Source organism: Solenopsis invicta, chromosome 3 (genome assembly GCF_016802725.1).
Source record: "Solenopsis invicta isolate M01_SB chromosome 3, UNIL_Sinv_3.0, whole genome shotgun sequence".
Taxonomy (NCBI): domain Eukaryota; kingdom Metazoa; phylum Arthropoda; class Insecta; order Hymenoptera; family Formicidae; genus Solenopsis; species Solenopsis invicta.
This window is the reverse complement of record NC_052666.1, coordinates 21,889,548-21,911,315: the sequence shown is the minus strand read 5'-3', so window position 1 is coordinate 21,911,315 and position 21,768 is coordinate 21,889,548. Positions and strand designations below refer to the sequence as shown.

Genomic DNA, 21,768 nt, shown 5'->3' with positions numbered 1-21,768 from the left:
ACAACATTGGAGATTAATTGAGATTAATAGAGGAGAAAGTATAGTATGTATGCCCCTCTCACATTTACATTTTATCCAATAACTTTATTACTAAGTTGATCAATATTTTAAATTGAAAACTTAACGATTACATTTGTCAATAAACTGTTTAATTGATTCTAGAGTCAATCATTTTTATAAATGATATATTTACAAATAATAAAGTTACATTTATTATTTGTAAATATGTCATTTATAAAAATGTGACGACGCTACATATTAGGTTAAAGAGAAACAGAGATGATAATATGGCTCATCTCCTCTCAACGTACATAGAACCGAATAAAATGTTAAATATTAATAAAAAGATAGTCATGCGTACATACATTTGTACATAATACATTCAAGCTTAAAGAGAATGATGAAATATGAGCAATTAAATTTTAAAATATTTAAAACTTTGAAAAAATTTTGAAATGCTTAAAAATAAAAATGCCTTTTGAAATATCGGCTATCATATGTATTGATAACATATTGGTGCCACTGCGTAACGATGAGCTATTAAATAAATGATTCCATAAATAAATAATTACTAGAATTTGTCACCTAATATCAGAGATATTAAGAATGACTATTGTCACCTACGAGTATAAAGAAACTCATAAAATCATATCTCATTTTCTATGATCTTTGCTGTTATTGATTTCCGTCTATTTCTGATCAAAGTATTGCTATAAATTAAAAGTTATATTATAAATAATTATTTTATTAATAAAATTTCGCATTTTAATATTATTATTGAAAGAAAAGTTTCTTAGCGGATTAGTAGATTCTTATTTAATGAATTATATTTGTGAGACATCGCTATTCTTCACGTTTACGTCATGTGATTCTGAATCAATGAATCGTCAACGAATTTTGTTAGATACTGATATTTAGTTCTCCTCTGTGTTGTGTTTTATTTCTTGATTTAATCTAAATTCACCACCGCGTCTCGAATCACTTCGATTTTCAAGATATTGGGCACAGCTATAAATGGAGGATATATGTGAAACTTTCTCTCTCTTTCTCTTTTTTGAAGAGCAACGACGAGAGGGAAGGCAGAGAACGCGAAGGATACTAACAATGCGAAGAAAACGTTATTCGAGTTCAGACCATGCCGTGTACGCGAGTAGTTTTCGGCGCGCGCGCCAAACTCCGTAGCGGATTTCATTTTATTTCCGGTCCACCTTCGACCATCCTTTTGTAGAACGTCATGGACTTTCTGCCTCCTTCCCGCTATCGCCTGTCTTTGTCGCCGAATGTGTACTATACACAAGGGGTTGGACGATTTCAGGGGGAAAGACTCTCGGCAGGGTAGATATTCAACTTGAGATACTTTCGTCCACCGTCCTCATCCTTTCCTTTCTTGTTTTTCCTCTGTATCCTCTCGTTTCTTTCCTTTGCTACGTATCGCGTCTGGCCCTTGACCGGCTGGATCTTCGAGCTCCTCGATTGGAGAACCCTAAACGAAAATGTTTCCGGTTCGTTCGAGAGGCCGGTATTATCCTTAGCCGTGTCCACTGGCTTGCTTTTATTCCGCGAAACTTCTTTCTGCCTTCCTGCAAATTGTTTCCCATGAAAATTCGTTTCATCCATGGCGAGAGGTTTTTGTTTCGCGTGATTGTATCGAGTGAATATTCACAGCTTCCTTATGTTAGTACCGAGTATCTATGAATGTTTCAACTTGAAATAGAAGAATGTGTGACAGTCTTGGTTAAAAATTAAATCTAAATCTTTATACTCACAAGGGACCTTTGCTTACAAGACAGAATATACTTTGACACATAGATTAATCAAATTAACATAATTGACGTTAAAAAAGTGAAACTGCAATTGTAAAATATGAGAAATGTTAAAGATGAAATTTTTAATTTTGTGAAAAATTTGATGACTATAGACATTTTATTATTAGGTTTAAAAATAGAAGAGATTTTTGTAGAAATTATAAATTGCTAAGCAATGCTTGTGCAGATCTTTTATTCTCTTTTTAGTGAACTGATAAAAAGCAGATTGCCTGGAGCAATGCAGCTTGCTAAAATTACCCACGCTTATCGTGCATTCTCCTCCTTCTGTGGAATAAAATTTTCGTATAATAAACTTCATAACATTGCGAATTGGAGCATACTGACTAGCGATATTACTAAAATTTCCGTGATGAATTCCTGTTTTTCAAAAATAATTAAAAATTCTAATTTATGTATCAGTTGCAAACAAACACCATGCGGCAGAAAGCGCAATAAATTTACTTGAAATTTAATCTCACGATTTAATTGCTTTACCTTAAATATATATATTCTTCTCGATTATAATATCATAAAATTATTATCTTGCAGAAATTAAATATCCAAATTAATAAAAAATGCAACTTTGTAAAGTGATTTAATTTTAAAATATAATTTGATATTGTACTCATTTATAACGTTGCATGGGATTCCAAAAGGAATGTGCGGAAATAATTTCAACAATCCTCTTGTATCGAAACTTTCGTGAGTTTGCTATTTGAACTTTCGAACTCGCGCATAACCTTGGTTTGCGCAAGGCCTTGAACCCAGGGGGACATGTGCTTACGACCGAAATGCAAATGCGTAATTCGCGATTCGGAAAAAGTTCATTTTCAGCGGCGAGAGACCGGTATGTACCGGTGAAAGAACCGCATGGAGCGGCGGAGAACCGAAGGTTGCATTAACATAACATCAACTATAGCGTACCACAAACCTATCCGTTGAATTTCGACGAGCTGCAATGTTAATGTGGCAATATATATTCATGCGAATTCATACGACTTACGTAGCAAGTGCTCTCGCAATTACATTAACACGGTAGTCAATAGCACACATGTGCATGGCGATTTAGAAGGACGTGATACATTTAATTCGAGGCCGTGTCCTAGTAAGTGTAAAGGAAGTTTTCAATTTATATACATAAGCGATATATTAAATATATGTGATATGTATTGAACACGGTCGTGCGAAAGTGTTAGTTTCTTTATTCACATAAAAGTTTAGAACTCGGAAAAATTATTTGCTCATATATAGTACATATATAAAGAAGTTTATGAAATCTTGTTTTCTGATTCACATTATTATTTATAGACATTATTATTTTATTTATTTTTATTCCAAGAATTTTTCATATCACTGATGTCAATCAACAAGCTAATGTTGCTTATAATGAAGAACAGCAACAAAATAAGCTGAATCAAATTATTCTCATTATTATTGCAAACTTCATAACAAAATAATATAAAATACGAAATAATATGTATCAATAATATTGTTAAGCTCATCTTTATCTTGCATAAATATTATTATACATTGTTTTTCACTTTTAACGAGAAATATAATGTAAATACTTGCTATAAGAAGCAAAGGTAATTTTTCCCTCTTTCATCGTTCAAATATCGTTTATTTTTAATATTTATGGTCGATAAATAAAAATAACTCGGAACTGTAAAGCTCATTACGCACATGTTGTATCGACATCCCCCCCCGCCCAATTAGTTACAGATATTTTATAATTCGATTGAAATGGTCTATTCTGATGTATTTAATGTTTTGATATTACGTCGATAACTGTATCTCATGAAGATTTAAAATTCAATTTGTCTGATGCATTAATTTTTATAAAGCAATAAAACGTGAATATTGCGTATAATTGAAAGGTTGAAATTAAAATTCCGAATTACGCGACCGAAATAAATTTCTGGCGCAATAATTATTTTCCCGTACGCGGTAGGAAAATTTCTACCGTAATGATCTTTGATTGGCTTCTCTGAAGCTTGACTGTGTCGCGCGTAAAATATACCGTTCGTAAAACGCAAATCGTTCCTCCCTTTGTTACGGATCAGCTGGTTATTGGATGCAGCCTCATATTTAAGCGTGTCTCATTTAAACGAATTTCATTGCGTTGCTGGCGTTGTGTGCGGGCGCGACGCAGATTCAATGGGTCGCGCCGGCTACATAACGTAACACAATTATCCATCGAATTTCCACGATGCCATCCACGGCTTGTCCGTGAATGAATTTAATAGGAGCTCGCATGCAAAGCGACCGATTGGCGTCGATCGGCAAAACGTGCGCCGCCGCGTCTTTCGCGATGAAAATCCCGACCGAGTTTTTCGTCGCCGCGTCGCGCCGCGCCGCTCGCGCATACACAACGGGATAAAAAGCGGGATAGCCGTGGTATATTTGCATAGGTAATTGCCCGTTGCACGTGGCGCTTCGTTGTTGGTATAATCGAATTCGCTCCATGGTGATTTTATTTCTGATGCGTTGACCGCGATTCGCGCTGTTTGCTCGCGCGAAGCCGGCGGTGTTCGTCTTCCGCTGTTTGATAATTGGAGACACGGTTTAATCATAAATAAATACAATGTCCCGCGTGGAACGCATTGTTTTCTCACGGAACGGAGCATGAAATTCTGCAATTAATATACGAAAAGTCATAGAAGATTAATATTTCACGTTATGGTATATCCCGCATTGCTCGTCGCGAACTTATTCGAGCGGCATTCGTTTTAATGATGCAAATGGACGCGAACTTTTCGTCAGTCATTTTTTTTTAACGCGATTTTTTGAAATGTACAAGGGCACATGCATTTATTGCATAAAATTTATAAGTACCCTCTGAAGCAGGAAATACAGGAAACTGCGATACGGTTTACATTTCGTTTACTGCTTACCGTTTAGAACAGATTTGACTTTTGCCATGATGCAGAATATATTCGTGAAAGTACGCGCTTCGACGATCAAAACAGTTTAGCAGAAGGATACGGGAGATGTAACAGAACGAGTGGAAGAAATCGGAGGTATAGCAAAGCTATGGAGACGAGATTTCTTCACATAGTGCAGATACGAGGAAGCTTTTCACGATGATTTATACATATGTGTCCTTACGTACGAATGAAAAGAAGAAATACTCGGAAACGTTTTTTTACAATGTTTTTTTTTTACTAAAACTCCGTATCTTTATGCATTTAATATTCAAATGCAGCATGCGCTGCATATTTTCACTGGTAGAAATATCTAAAATGACTCACACACATGTAATCTCGCGTAATCATGCAGAAGGAGGTATATTCGTTTATTTTACTCGCTAATATCTTGACGGTTCTTTTAAATCATTCGAAACGTAGGTAGGGATTAAATTAATTTGGTTGATCAGAGTGTTCGACGACGCGACCGTGGCTTTTCGCACAAAATTTCGCCTCTCGTGCGGTGATCCGTAATTACGTATCGCCAAACGGGAAACGTCTTGACGTCAGTAATGCACGTCGAATCCAGATCTCCATCGGCACGGTAATAAATGGCGCGGTGCGGTGCGACGCAGGTACGATGGCTCGAGTACGATTAAATACCCGCGCTGAACCCCGTAGTCAACCCCGTACGAAGCGACAACGGTCGCATCGCAGTCACGCGAGATCCCGACCGCGTCGCAAATTATCGAAGATATCCAGCGGTCGCTATCGCGATAACGCCAGGCCGCGCCCGTTGACAGCGACGACGGGGGGCACCCTGCTGCCGCCCGGGTCTTGGGACGTCGCGTCGTCGTGGACCTATTGTCGGCGCTCGCCGAAGCAGATCGCCTCGGATTGCCGCGACGCGGAGCGGAAACTAACGCGTCTTTTGTCGCATGACTAATTGAGGGCGATAAATAATATGCCGTGAAAAAAAAGATACGTCGGCCCCGAGAGAATCCGCGGCATTCCCGAGATGGAGGCGTTCTGTGAGTGCGGTCAAAGGTCGAGGACGAGAGGGAGACCGCGCTTGAGAGGAGAAAAACAAAACGGGCCATGCTAGAAGGCGGAGGACGAGGACGCATTCAGGTGCACGACTCGCGGGGATGGTAAAGGCTGGAGGGGGACTTTGGTAATGCGGGGCTTTACGCCGCGAATAATCAATGCGTCCTCGTGTGCAGTCTCTCCTGGTGCGGCGGCGACGGCGGCGGCGGCGGCGGCGGGCGGCCGGTTACACCGAGATAAATGTAAAGCGGCGGACCTACTTACTCGCTTCGTATCCACCGGGTGTTCGCGAAGTACCCGTATATCGCGTCATCACTGTAATGGCGATCGAGTTTATTAATGCGCTCCATAAGTTGCTGATGCGACGGGTTTCCGCGCGGCGGAGACCATGTGGGCTCCCTTAGTGCTGGAAGCGTCTCGAATAAACGATATATCATGCTAATCTCGGGTTTCTTGTTCACGAGTTTGTTAATGATGTTTCTTTACTAGCTAATTAGCGGTTGTTAGTGTCATTTGTATCGATAAAATAGATGCTTAATGACGATTGGTACGTGAGCGAACCTACGTAACTGACAATTATACTTTTTGTTACTAAATATTATTTATAGTTTCTTTACAATAGTTGTTTATACAAAAGTCGACAAGATGTTTGCATATAAAGCAGAAAATTCCTGCTGGTCCTCGATGCATAAAGTACAAGTAAAAATCTCGAATGGTACGCGGCTTATTTTCGCTATCACGCTTGTCGATGAGTTTTGACAAAAGTATCTGCTCTACAGTTCAGTAGATACAGTCGCAATACATATATACTTGGCGCGCGCGCGCACGCGGTAAAAAAAGTTGCACTATGCGAAAGTGTGCAATCTCGGTGTTCCGTCGCACGGCTGCGCCAGGCGAGATTCCTTCGCTCTGGGCATAACTGCGAAGTGGAAAGAAAAGAAAAGAGTCGACGATTGTTCGAAACGGACTTAGGGATATACGAGCGGCAGCACAGGTTGCCGGTTACTCTCGGCGCTGAGAGAGATTTAAGACTCTCGCTCCGGGGGAAGGAAGGAAGGATGCCGGGGAACGGTGGTAGGAATTTAGCGCATTATGGCGCGAGTTAATATTGGGCGGACAGCGGGTGGAGTCCACTGCCACTAAATATACTCACACTCCCGGCCTCCGACGTTCTTTCTCGCGAGAGCTGCACTTGAAAACCCTCAAAGTCGCGACCTCGTGCAACAAGACCGACGTTTTATTATCGCTCTGTGCCTCTCGCACCGCGGCCGAGATAGCTGCATGCACCTGTCCGGCATTTTCTGCATCGCGCACCGCGCACGTTTGCTGCCCCTTGCAATTTATGTGGCCTTCGGTAGACATACGATGCACGTATCGAGTATCGATTCCACTTGGGCATGTTGCGGCGGTTAAATCGCAGGTTTGATTGGATAATTTTGGTAATCTCGCGCGCGCGCACGCGCGCGCGCTCAAGAGAAAGAGAGATTGAAACTGTGGTTGCTTATCTATTTTCATAGATATGAAAGTGTTCTAATCTGCGAAAGATCGCTAAACGCCTTCGTACTTTCTTACTTGAGGAACGCTTGTATAATAGAGCAGTACGTTATAGTATAATTTAAACGTATTTTATGCAAGCTAGCAGCGTAATAACGTAGAGCCTGTATAACGGAAAAGCGATTTAATCCTGGCCGAGCAATTTGGCGAACCTGCCAAGTTCGCGAACCTGATGAGAGCACGTGCTTTCCATACGCGAGCGCGAGAAATGATCGGCGCCCCTCAAATCCACTTCATCCATTACGAAAGTATCTCGATGCACAAATCTATGGACTATTCCCCGACTGGCCCAACGACCTGGAACACGTCGACACGTTTCGAATTTGCCCGGTGTGATTAGTTAAGTGATCTAGGCAATATACCTGAATTAAAGGTACTCCATTCTCATTCAATTTCACTCAATTCACTCTTTTAACTTCCTCTTTTATGTCGTTAATAGTCATTATTCATCGTCGTTACGAATTGATTCATCAGAACATGATTATTATGCTTTACTCTAAAACTGATTATTATATTTAAAAATATATACATACTTATATTTTTTTTAATATTTGTATTGATATACTACCAAATATCTAGCAAGTCTAACTGTAATTATCATAAAACTTTCATAAAACTTTAAAGAGTTCTTCTATGCTTGGGGAAAAGTTAAACGAACCATAAGTAACATAACTATTATTCAAACTCCGAAAATATACTTTGCATTTCTGCAACTTTATGGATCGATATCGGCGTGTTCCATGCGAAGCTTTACATCGTGACTCAGGATCTCTCAAAAGAAGGTAGGGAGATTTTGTCGTACCTCGGACTCCGTTGTAGTATCGCAGGGTCATCGATGAAGATTCGAACAATATATAGCAAAAGTCGCAACGTCTGCGAGTGAGAAACTTTTCAATGGATTTACTGGTTCCACTTTCTTTCATTTGGTCCCTATTCACTCGATTCACTTAGTCAAGTTTTATTCGTTCGCGAACTTGCGACGCCGTGCCGCCATTCGGTCGATTATGCAACTTCGGTATCCCTATCTCATTTTGTCTCTTTCCGGCCGTTTGCTCGCTGCAGCAGTTCGTCTTTCGTGATAACTATCGTTAATATCAAAAATGTTCAACCACTGCGAGGTAGCGATCGCTGAAATATTTTTCCGCAAGTTTAAAATAAAAAATATGAAAAATTTAATCTTAGTGCTTTAATGTTAATTAATTTAATAATAATACAATATTATAATGATATATTATTAAAACATGTTATATATATATATATAAATCGTGGCACAATATTTTAATTTTCCCACAAATTAAAACAGTTTTATTTCAATACAGTTTTATAATGATCAAATATATTTTCATAGAAATATAAAATATTTTTTACATGAAATTAAATTACATAATATTGTATCATATTAATTACACTTAATTTCGATTAGTATACAGTGAAAAAATTATATAAAAAATCAATTATAAATATACGGAATATAAATTGATTTGTATGCTCTCTATATGAAGCACACACGAGAACAAACTGTTATCTCTTTTACATTTGATATCTCGATGTGGAATTCGATTTTACGAGACTTGGTAAAGCGATATCCCGATTTGTAATGCAAAGTAATATTACTCTTTAAAAGCCACTAATCGAATATCGGTCTTTTATGTAGCGCGATTTCTTCGCCGAATATATCCAACGACGAAGGCGGATGAACCATTTCATGACACGTCTTTCAATAATCCGAGTTCTCCTTTTAAATCGAGGTTTATGGCTTCTAAAAGGAATGAATCCTATCACAACGGCATCGAGTAAAATTTCCGTGCAAATGGGTTCTGGCACGAAATTCCGCCTCGGTTATATCAGTGAAGATTACAAGTGCAGCGCGAATGCACCCACTGCTGGCTATCATTTTGCGAACTCCTTTCTCCGCCGCACAATCTTCTCGGGTCACGTAACCGTGCGGTTTTGAGCCGCACCTTTCGAGAATCTTTGGAGAGGTGGTTGAAGGGGGAGATCGGTAAAAAACTTATTAAATATGTACGCGGTATTAATTTTAGAAAAAGAATACACCTTAGGGGGTTTTTTGGCCAAGTAATTTTATATTGATTAAAAAAAGCAGTTTCATCTCCTTGCAATTTTCCATATATAGCTCTCTCGAGAAGTGTAATATAGACATTTATAGAATTTACAGCGTTTCATATCATGCCTGAAGCACGTGACGAGTGCGACGAAAAAGCTCCCGGTATTTGCAGACATTTACATTTAAATACGTGTATATGGTGCAAGCCTCGTTATTATCCTTTGTCATGGCTAGGCAGCGACGTTTTATAATGTATATAGATACATTACGCGCTAAGAAGTTACTGAAAAAGTTGGTTGCACTTGCGTGTGACTATAGCGCACGTCCTCGTCCCGCCGGAGGCCATCGAGAGAAAAATAAGATTTACGAGTTACTTTAAGCTGTAAGCGGCCAGAAGTTTCCAAGACGGCTGTTCCTCGTTCCGTCCGCGCATTATCACAGTCCAGCTTTTTATTCGCGACTTATGACTTTACCTGAATCCTCTCTGTGTAACGAGAATAACATCAAAGCATGCGCAGCACAGTTTTACAGATAGAATTCTATTATAATTAATTATACAGTCTTGTCAATTACGGAATTAATTTGCGAATGCCAATGTTTTATTATTATTTACAGACTACGCGACATACACAGTGACTGACGTTAATAATTTACATGGAACAAGTTTAGTCGCGTGGCTAAATATAAAGTTGTTTGCCAGGTTTTTCAACAAATGTGTTGCCATAAGAAAGTTCGTTTTTCTTCCATTGAGTGACATAGGTTGAAGTATCCTTCGCCAGCTCGTATAGCTAGATCGATACCGCATCTTATCCTATAATACTGTTTGTAGGCACGTAGTTATCATACGGAAACTTTGTTCCCCCTATCGTTAAATCGTCCTCCTAGAAGTCAAGCTTGTATCACAATGGAAATGCCGGTCGACGACCCTTTTGAATTGTACGTCTGGAGGAAATGCAGATAAGAATAAGTCGGTCTTGCAATTCGTTTTTACAGACAACTTGGAAGGCATTATGCATTATGCGTGATGCACTCACTTCATTCCATTGTATACCATGATTGTATGGCTCGACCATAGATTTTATAGTTGAAATAGCAGAAGCAGGTACCTCGGAAATATTTTTTTCTTAAATTCAGGACCTCCCCATCTCTAACATATCTCGTTAATATTAAAATAGCATTTTACTATTCATAATGCTTTTTATTATTATCATTGTCGATTTGAAAAGAGAAACGTAATTTTTGAAATTTTGAAATTTTTAAACATAATATTTTAACGGAAAAAGTTTCGAGATTATTACGTTTGTAATTATAAAATGATTTCTTTGTTACGATATAATAATGCAGCGAAAAATTGTTGCAATTGAAAAAACTTCGTTAAAAGAACTTTTATTGATCTTTCCTATTGACTTTAAAGTCAACTCATATTTGTCTCGATAGAGCTAAAATTTTTATTGACGAAAACAAAAAAAGTCTGAAAAAGTTGAGTTTTTTAAGAAACCTCGCAGACGAACGGACTGCTTGGCGAACACTGTAATATTGCAAAGTAGTTTTCTATGTTTTACTACTTAAATAATAGTTGCGGCAATTCTTAGTTGCTATACACAATTGTATCGAGAAAGAGAAGTACGCACGTACTGACAAATTAACATTTATTAGTCTTGCATAAAACATCTGCTATGCATACTTAGCAGCCAGCCAATGCGGTCGATGACCCTTCGCATCACACGATCGTGCAAAACGTTAAAGAAAAGGGAGTTTCTCTGTCTTCCCGCTTCTTACATCTACACACGTGAATGCACGTGTACGAAGGTACACGAGGCGTCGCGGCGCCGAGGACTCGCGGCGCCGGGGATCTCGCCCTGCCATTTGTAATAATAGATGAAAGTAAGGTGAGGAGCTTCCCGGGAGCGGGAACTCCACCGTCCGGCCGCTTTACGGGCTAATTTCCTTCGCGGGGAGAAGTTTAACTGCGACGATGTAGCCACGCATTCCCCTGTAGCGGTAGAGCGGCTGTCCGCATACGCGATTATGGTGATAAATGAAGCACACGCGCCATTTAATTGTCTCCGCTGCTGATTATGATGAATACTCTCGTCCGACGTGTTCAACGCTCTACCGTTAGCGGAGTGATCGACTTTAAATTCTATGCCTATAACGTTCCACCTCTCTCTCCTAATGCAAGAACGTCGTGACAGTCTGAAGGAACGTTTCCTTAATGCGTTTCCGTTCGTTTAAGCGTTAATACCGGGAAAATAATAAAAAGAAGCTCAAGGGAGAAACGCATAGAAACGCACGCTATTACGCTTTAAATGGGTACATCTCCGCAGATATATGGCGAGCGCTGTCGCTGTTGTTATTGCAGCACATTTTGGATGCGAGACCCGATAATACGTCACGCGTTATTAATTCGCGCGATGCAGGTGCAACTTTTCGTCTTAGTCCTCGTCGCGTAACGTATCACCGCTGTGAAAATGCGGAGCATCCCTCTGCAGCGTTCCGTGAAGTGTACGTTACGTTTAGGGCGCACTTACGTCGCGCTTGTAGATCTCGCGAATTCGCGCCTCCATGAGTATCAGGTGTCTCATGTGAAATTTGACATCCCCGGATAGTTTGCCGCGGGATCGTTTCCGGCATGTCGGCACTGCGTATTTTCGAAATATCGAAGTGCATCGAAGAGGATGGATGCGAGAAATTTGCTGTTATAGAATGTAGTAGGCGGGCGTTCCCAGGATAGTTCGATGTAAAAATCTCAATAATTCGCCGGCACAATACAGCTCGTACAATATGCGATGCACGATATCCGGAAATATAACCGTATGAGAGAGCACGCACCTGGGATTTAATAGGAAATTCAATTTGTAGCAAAAAAGAGTTCCAATGAACACATCTTTGACGTTTCCAATATTACGTCACTTTTGAGTTGTATCTTCTTTACACGCGACGACGCGACGTTCTCTCTTCCTGTCTTCCTATAACGCGATTTTAGCACTTAACACTTTATCACGCGTTCTCGATTTTAGCGAATTTTACAAGTACGTTCAATAGCGAGAAACGAAGCACACACGTGAATCGCATTGCGATATTGCCCTTTTTTTGTGATTCTCCTCTCGCTTATCTAGCTTATCTCTCTGCTGGAAAGCGAACTATGCGAGAATGCTCTTGATTATAATGCAACCCCCGTCGTCATGCTTATCCATGCTTTGCTTGACGATTATATCCATACACGTATTTTAACTTGCCAGACTTTCTGGGCCGTGCGTAAGGCGAGCATTGTGGCACGATGACAAATTACCTGGCATAAGACGTAAATAAAAAATGCGGACCCTCCTCAGAACCCACCACCGTGTCAGTTGATGTAATGTCCTGCTCGCGAACGCAACGGCGCACGATCAATCATTGGACAATATTTATTTATATGAAACGCGGTGAGAAGAGAAGCGAGAAGACAGGGACTTGTTTGCCCCTCCTTGTATCTTCCTCGCGGAAGGGTGAGTGGAGGTTCGGTTCATTGTCATGTAGGCGAGTGCAGTGTTTGATCGGCCGGTGAGATAGATCCTGATTCTCGGGAGAAGGAAAACGGCGAACGTGAGGATTGCCTTGCTTCGTCAGGGATTATCCCTGAAACGCGCGTAGGTTCTCCCCGAAGGCGGCGGAAACATCGTTTTTCGGATCATAGTTATGATTTTTTTAGCAACCCCGGAGTCCGATATTTGCCGCTGCCCGGCTTGCGAGGATAAAGATTGATTGACGGAAAAAGAAGCCACGCTTTTTGTCGATTAACGGAGTATCGTTTGTGGGGTTCGCTCGACTTTGAACGATGGCACGAACAGTTAGAAGCGTTTTTGGCGCGTGTAATGGAATTTTAATAAAGCGATACGCGGCATATTGAATACGATCGTTTCAGACGTTCCTGACGATTGAAAAATTGAAGTTCGCGACGTACTAAAGACGTACATGAAGCTGCGGGGGTAAGTTTGAAGAAATCAATCATATTTAATGAAGATACCTGAGCTGTACGCGAAGCTCGCAATTTCCTTCTCGTCTGCACACGATTTTCTCTGCGCACGCAGTGCAACTCCGAGCGGTGAGGACTCAAGACAGGTGTCATTAAGATTTCGTTTTCAGCGTGGCAACTGCAGGCGGCGGCTGTAACCGAGCGTCAAAGAGATGGGATACAGTAATACGAATGAAGGAAAAAGAACAGAGCAGAGTCAGAAAGCAGGGTGGTAACGAGGTGGCTCGAGTTCTCGTAGCATCAATCATCCTCCTCTAAATACCATTTTTGTGTACGCTATCTTCATCCTCGGCCATGTATGAATGCATATATGTGTTTATTTATGTATGCGCGCGCGCGTGTGTGTGCATGTGCTGAACGTGTTTGATACGCGTTGTCTGCAATCCGAGCGTTTCAAGATGTACCGTCTAACAGGTATCGTTTCAGCTGGCCTTTTTATTCCGTATTCGATGACTACCGATAAATCGATTTAAAGTATAATGAAAAGTATACAGCGATTCACTGCAAAAATAACTGTTTTCAGATAAGCAAGAAAATTAATAGAGTATCTCGAGTTGTGGATAGAAAGCAAATCAGAGGGAGAAAAATAGAGAGAGAGGGAATTTCGAGTAAAATGATTTTGCAAATTGCTTTGTGACTGCTTGTTGAATTTCGTTTAAGCTGCGTTACGAACAGACACACGAGAAAGAATATATGTGTATGCGAAATCCGGCATTAGACCACTCGTCTATTATTCTGCACTAAGAGGCCACGAGACTTTTATCGCAGCCGGTTTGCCGTTAGGGGCAGGCGAGGTTGACGCTAATTAAGTTGGATTAAGGTTCTCAGATCGGCGAGAGTTTTGGGACGTGTCTGGAAACGATCTTCTAAATAGCATATACGATTCCACATATCGTCGAAACGACGATCCGTTCCCTTGCCCTGGTCAGGGCGAATGGTATACGCGATTCTACATAAATAGATTGAGCTTCAGCATTCTCGCTCTACGTGATTCCCGATTGAACGCGAAATAGGATTGGATGGCTCTTGGCCGCACGAAAATCGGAATTTCGTTCCACGGAGTACCGTAACGATTACCGGGAAATTCTGCTGACTGTTAGGACAGGAGAGACGTGCCTCAGTTAGCCAGTTGTATGTAATTTTTGTCGACTGTAACAGTTCGACACGTAAAAACAAGTGACGTAGTTTACGGAAATAAACGATTCTTGAAAACTTTTTCTTAAAAGTTGAAAGTATTTGGATAATAAACTCAAATAAAGTCTGCATTCTTAAACAACATTATGAATAGTTACTAAAGTTTATGAATATTTCCAAGTTTATATATGAATAATAAAAAATTTTTTAGTTTTATTTTCTTAGTTTTGTAATTTTGTTTTTTGTATGTGACTTTTAATCGATCATCCTGGAATTTTGATTGAATTTTTTTCAAAGGTTTGCGTCGAATCGATTTTTTTCTGAGTTATCGTTCGCAGTACCAAACAAGCAAAGTGTGCGTGAAAACCGTGAAAAATCGCATACAAGAGCACCAGGGGCGCGCAAATCTTCAATGAACACCCTTCTATAGGCCATTAGTCATCGCCTAGGCCGACAGACAAAAACTAGCTTACGTACAAATGAATACGAATACGTACGGTTTTTGTACGCTGACCGCAGCTACCAAAAAAGATTACGGTAAATCTAATTTCCGCAGAATAGCGCTATATGTATACACATGTGTATATGCCGAATTGTTTGTTAAATCGCCATACGTTTCTGTCCGCGCGGACAACGCCACGCTGTTACAAAGCGATTCACGTCTTATTAAACGGTCAGAATAATATTAGGGTAAAACAATAAGCAATTTGTAGCTTTTGTTGAATGAACGGACTCTCTCGTGTGCTGGCGGAAACTATATAGCAATGGTCAAACTTTGCGAAAGTCTAACTTCATCTCGTCACAACGAGAGGGCGAGAGAGAAATTTCGAAAGTGTAATAATTCCGTAATGGAACTTTGCTCGGTCGATGAGCTCGGAGCGGATAGTTGAAAGGGAAACATTTTGGTAAGTAAGTTGGTTTTTGAGGCTCTACGATTTCTGGCGGATCGACTCGTTTTTCCATCGCAGTTCCAATGTCTCAATATTGGAGAAATTCGACTGACTAATCCGCGAAAAGCTGGAACAGGAGGCGGAGAGAGAGAGAGAGAGAGAGAAGGAGAGAGATTTTAACTCGAGTTCCGTGCCAATAGTTTGCCAACTGGTTGACAAGTTCCGAACCGAAGTAGGTGACCAAGTTCGCGATAGCGCAGCGAGATTAAACGAGAAGATTGACCTATAGATCATCAAACTCGCAGTACGTGTTTCGTAATAGCACTCGCGCGAGAAGAATCGATCGAGTCGGCCGGATTGCACGGTGTTTTCTTCTTCTGAAAAATGACGATCGCCGGAACCGAGAACCATGGCATCGACAGAAAACAAAAAAATCACCACCACTTTCAACGGCCTGATTCTTCTAATTCCAGCAATCATAAAGCGCGCAGGTTGAAACTTTAATTCAAAATCGGCCGGAGAGCCGGCGGTTGCGTTTGACGGATCTTTATTAAAACCGAGACCAATCAAGGCGGGCTCGAGGGTGACGCGCACAATGAAATTTCAATCATGAATAGTATTCAGTTTTGCGGTCGACTTGCAACTGTTAAGCCAAGCTAAGCGGCGCGGCGACAGAAATGGCTGCATTTATGATATTATTACGGATAACGAAATAACGTTGGTAGTTCCAAAAATACAGGTCTCCGATCGATATAATCGGTCTAAAATTTAAATGCATGCTTATTTCTAGAATCTAGCTAGGATGGCGGGATTCGAGATGGGGATCAAACTTGGGAGGAAACTCGAGCCCCGCTTGCACGGCTTGCCAAATCAACGATGAGATGCCAGCCCGGGATCCTTAGATCCCTGAACGGTCGGTTTTACGCGCGGAAACGGTTTACACTAAGCCGCGAGGATCATGCCCGTTTAATAACGCGATAACATATCAATTTCACGCAAATGCCGCCCCGTCGAGAAGCATCGGTCTTCCTCTATCGAGAGGTATAGCCGCGCTTTGAGGCTTGGCGGAGACCAGGAAATCGTCCTACCGAGAGACGCCGTCGCCACCGCACGACCGAGGAAAATGGCCTTGGATAATTAATGTCGGACTACGATCGTCGGGGATGATTAATGGCGACGCTGCTACTCCGCGTATAATAACGCTTTCCTCGCAAATTAGTGCCCTCGCGCATTCAGTTCCTGCTCCGACCGCTTCCTTCTGCGATCGATTTCTTTTTTCCTCGCGTGGGTTCTAAACGTAAGGATATGGAGCACGGAGGAGAGAGAGAGAGAGAGAGAACGTGGATTTTCCTTAGTACCGGCTTTCCGTACCCGAAGGGGTGAATACGTTAGCTAGAAATTCTCGCCTAACATCCGGAAGTGCGAGTCAAGAAACGCGCTTCATCTATCAAATATATCTTTCCTGTATAAAAACAGGTACAAGAACATGGCAAAAAACAGAAGGCAAGGGTAATTTTAATTTCATCGATTTAAGTTTGCTATATACGACGTGCTTCTTAGCGTAACACGTACAACATTACACAGGCACGTGAAGTGAATTAACACGTAGAACCGTGCGAACAAAGTTTTCCAATAATTACGACGTGACATTACGGAGTTGTGTACAAGGCTTTCCATTCGCAGCGTAGCCGCAACTAAGAACAATCGATCCAGTTGCACGTGATCCGCTTTTCGGCTTTGAACTCTGGCTAGTCGGATATGCTCAACGTCTTCCACACTGTTGCTTAGCTCGGTTCGAGATTACTTTGGCCATCTCACGCGAGGCTACTGTGTAATTGGGATATTTCATCGATATCGATGAAATACCCCAATTAGTATCTGTTAAGATTGCTCGACGCTCTCGATTGTGTTGATTAATTTCGTTGTAGATCAAATCTAAATGTATAGCGATTTAACGAAAGATTTAATAAATAGCAATTAGATGAGATTTATAAAAGGTCTGTGCTTTTATTCTATGCTTCTATTATTCACGTTAGATTTACATGAGCATCATCGTGTACACTGAACTTTCCGAGCTTTGAGACGAACTTGAACGCGATGCCTTGCACATAGCTTGACAGCGATTTGATCCTCCTCACTAGTTGAACACGATATGGCTGACTGCTATTCCTATCCCATCTCGGCAATATTAATAATGCTAGGAATTTCATTACGAGTTTCACCAGCTATCTAAGCCCCTGTACCGCTTCAACTAACGCCCTATACGTATAGGCGATTCAACTTGGTATTGGGTAAGAAGTCAAATATAGTCATTCGCAGATTCTAGTGTGTGCAATTGCAACTGTTAATGATACATAACCTTTATTACACCATTCAGAATGAGTCCCAGAAAGGACAAATGAGTTCGGGGAATTGCAAATCTAAAATTGCACGATGCTAGTGAAAATATTCGCATGTGATCGAGATGAATCGAATTTTTGGAGTAAAGTCAATTAAAATTTACCATAGTGTTACGTTGAATATTTAACGTAAATATTTAACGAGAATCTGTCTGATGGTATAAAGTTGGAGACTTTGATTTAATTTACTTCCCTACTTGAAGGGAAATCTTCTGAGAAAGTAATTTAATTTAAATTAATTTTGCTTCTGACTAAAGTTGAATTATCATAAGATTCGTCATTCATAAAAATAATTTAACAATGTCGCGCGTTTATCTTGTAACCGTGCAACGATAGTTCTATGTATTCTTCCGGAACGCATCCGACCATGTACGTTTCCCGCGGGAACGCGGCATCTTTACGAGACTTTCAAAGCTTCGTGATTTTACAACTCGTTGATCTCATTTCCTTACCGCCATAACGTTGCATAACTTTGATACTCGATTTCCACCACTTGCCAAAACTTTTCGCGAGCACGTGCATAAAATTATTGCAAAACTCGTGTTTCTGTGCATCAACTTCTTTTTCCTCAACAAAATAATACATATTTTAATGTTATATATTCTTTATCGATCGTACAATTTATGAAATTGACGTTTAATTATCAGACTCTCTCACAACTGCTCGTTGCAATCTTACAGCGAACTTTTCAAGTCGATGAATAATAATTAGTTACTCCGTTCGAAAGTGTTGAAAATGTTGGGATCGCGTGGCATTGTCGGATGCCAATGTGGTGCTAGAACTGGGGCAATCTCACAATGATTAATTGAAGCGTAATCAATGTTAGATTGCCTCTTTGAGTGCCAGTAAGCGCCCTAGGTAATTCGTGGTAACCAATTGCGATGTATGCGCGTACTTGAAATTCGGAAGTGGCACGGTTACGCGATGATCGATGACGAGAGGCCTCTGCTTCGAGTCCGCTTCGCCGAGCGTAGACACGTAGCGGATAACAGTCCCTCCTCCTGGAAACAATCTCCATGACGTGCGATTGATCGCAGAATGATCGATGAAAGACTTCGGCGAAGACTTACCGTCCCGACTGATGAAATAAAAATATAAGGCCGTTGTCGCGTACCGAATGCGGGATCGCGCACAGGGCCTGGGCTAAAAAGATAAGGTTTCGCTATATCGAGAGCGTGCGCGGCTTTCGCGTCCAAGATTACGTCGCGCGATCGATCACCCCGGCAAATAGAGGAATCTCTTTGTTTGTTTAGGTGAAATTAGTTTTTCCTTCATGCGCATCTCACGTCATCTCTGGCAGAGTCTAGCTGCGCTTCGGCAGCTATCCTCTTCCGTATACGTGCGTGTACGCCTCTGTTTTCTTACCTACATATTTGATTTACCGCACGACAGACGACCCGCTGAATATTCCGAGAGATTTATGCGCGTTGCTCGAGAAACGGCATTCCCATTTCAATACGTCGCTTACGATTTAGCAGCAATTTCTTGGTCGACCCAGAACCATTCGACGCACCAGATCGAGCGATCATTGCGTTATTTGATTTTAACGGTGCCGATAACGATCGTGGGCGGCGAGGAGGAACTTAACCGCGCTGCAATGGTTGCATACCGAGAAAGTTCACGAGAAATAATAGCGTGCCCGAGTAGCACGGGTCGCCGCGACAGATCGAGTCGATATCGGTACGGTCGCATACTTAAATAATACGCGCATTCTGGAGGGTATATTCGTGCGATGCAGGCGGTTGCTGCTGTGGCAATAGCACTACCGCCGTGCCACCATTATAACGCACAGCTTACATAGCTCCAATTCTAGGCAGCTACAAGCAGCAGCGGGCGCCCTATCCCCGGCGAGCAGAAGTTTTCACGCTTGAATCGAGCACCGTGGGGTGAGCAACGACGTGAGGGAGGGCATATTTCGTCTCAAGGAAGCTTACGTCGCGTACTGACGCTTTTGCAACCGTCAAGTTCTAACCGTGCGATCTCGCCAAAAGGGTTGCGCATGTTGATAAGCGCAAATTTCAATTCACCTTCCTTGCGTATCGCTAGAATTTAGTCGGCGAGACGATTACGCGCTGAAAAAGCTCGTAGTCAATACTCGTATTCTTGCGCTTCTTGTGGGACGTCTTTCAGTTGTAAATTAGAACATGTATATACTAATTCTTTAAAGACAAAAAAGTTATGTTAATTTGACTTTTTATCGTGTTTTTTTTGTTTTTTTATTTAATTAATGTCCTTAATTAGGGCTTTAAGAATTTTTGACATGTTTGCCAATACTTTTCTTGTCGTAACAAACGCGTGGTTAATAAATGACGTGTATACGTCGGACAAATATTACAGCATGTGTATCGTGTTAACAAATAATGATCGTTTATTAACAGTAAAATAGTCAATTTTCCAATTAAATAAGTTTTTACACGTGCCATACACCGTGGATAGTTTTATACTATATTAAAATTTTTTAATTTGTTTAAGATACCACATTAAGTCGGGAAATTTGGGAAATTAAGGAAAATGATATTATTATCTAATAAGCATCGGTGGCAATATTTCAGTTTGGTATCGATATCATTTCCATCCGCAAACAACATGTTCATCATAACATGCGCTATATAATTATCAAGTATAATACGTAATACGCGGATCTTCTACGCATCAACGTACAAATAGCAATCAATTGCTGCGTGAGTAATCATAATATTTGGCCGCAACCGAAATTCGCTTCATGATCCCCAGAACACCCATTTCGCTACATAAATAGTGGCCACTCTGCAGTTTGTGTAGCTTTGAGTAGTCTCGGGTAATATTTTTCGGAGAGGAAAAAGGTTCTTCTGACAACCCCGGCAACGGCCATAGTTACATAGCTATGTCTACGTGAACACGACGTTATTGTACTTACTTCGGTACTCTCTCTTATACGGGTCATAGAATAATAGAAAAATACGGGACGCGGGTCCCGCGGTGGGCACGATATTACCTCGCGCTCGACACAGGTAGCGAACGGGCGAGAAAAAGCGAGACAGTCGGGGATGGGGGGAAGCGGCGACGAAAAGGCAGACACGCGGACAAGACAGGGAGTGAGACAGAGAAGAGAGGACAAGAATGTTGATTGGCCTCAAATTGAATCTCGTCCATTTATCACTCGCCACCTCCGTGCCCTCGGCCCTCCTTCGGTTCGGTACTGTGAACAAAAATCGGAACGATCCTTGGTCGAACTACTCTCTCCTTCCTCTTTTCCACCACCCGTCTCTCCCTCCGTCAGCACCCACGTATCCACGAATCGGATTCGTAGAATGGTTGGACCGAGTTTCTTGCGGAAAAGACTCGCACCAGTTCGTGGAGATGTATGTAGATATAAGTTATACGTGTTTGACGTATACGTCCCGAGAGGTTGGAAGAGCTTTTTAGTGACGCGAGGCCAGTCTGCCCGTTTTACGGGGATGTAAAATTAATTAGCGATTGGGGGTGGGGGGGATGTGGAGGGCACAGGGGTTGGTAGAGCGGGAGGGGGTGATGGAGGAGAACTAAACGGAGACGGTCGTGCATTATACGATCGGTCGACGCGATGTCGAGCTGGCTGAAATCTATTGGCTGCTTTTTCTCGTTCGCGCGTTAGAGTAGAAGCGGAATTGCTCGGAGCGCATAAGACGAGGCAATTACTGCCCGCGGCAGAGAAAAGAAAAGCGACCCCCGTTGCTTTGCATTCTCCGACATCGTTAACGATTATGATTTTATGAATGTATATTCGTAGCAGAAAGAGAGAGAAAAGAAGAGACAGAAAGAGAGACAGCGAGATCGCGCTGGCGGATATCCTTTTCTTAAATATAAAAATTATGCTAATCCGATTTAATCGCATATCGCACGTTGACGTCGGAATTGCTTGAGACGTATAACGGCTATGAGCAATTACGGTTCTTAATGGCGGAAGGAAGGCGACCCGCGTGTTACCGCGAAGG

The 21,768-nt window shown here is 41.4% G+C and overlaps 1 long non-coding RNA gene across 1 annotated transcript in view; it reads left to right on the top strand.

Annotated features, from left to right (window-relative positions):
- The window catches only part of LOC113003813, a 96,803-nt gene that overhangs the window by 50,203 nt on the left and 24,832 nt on the right, over window positions 1-21,768 (top strand). The window lies entirely within an intron of this gene.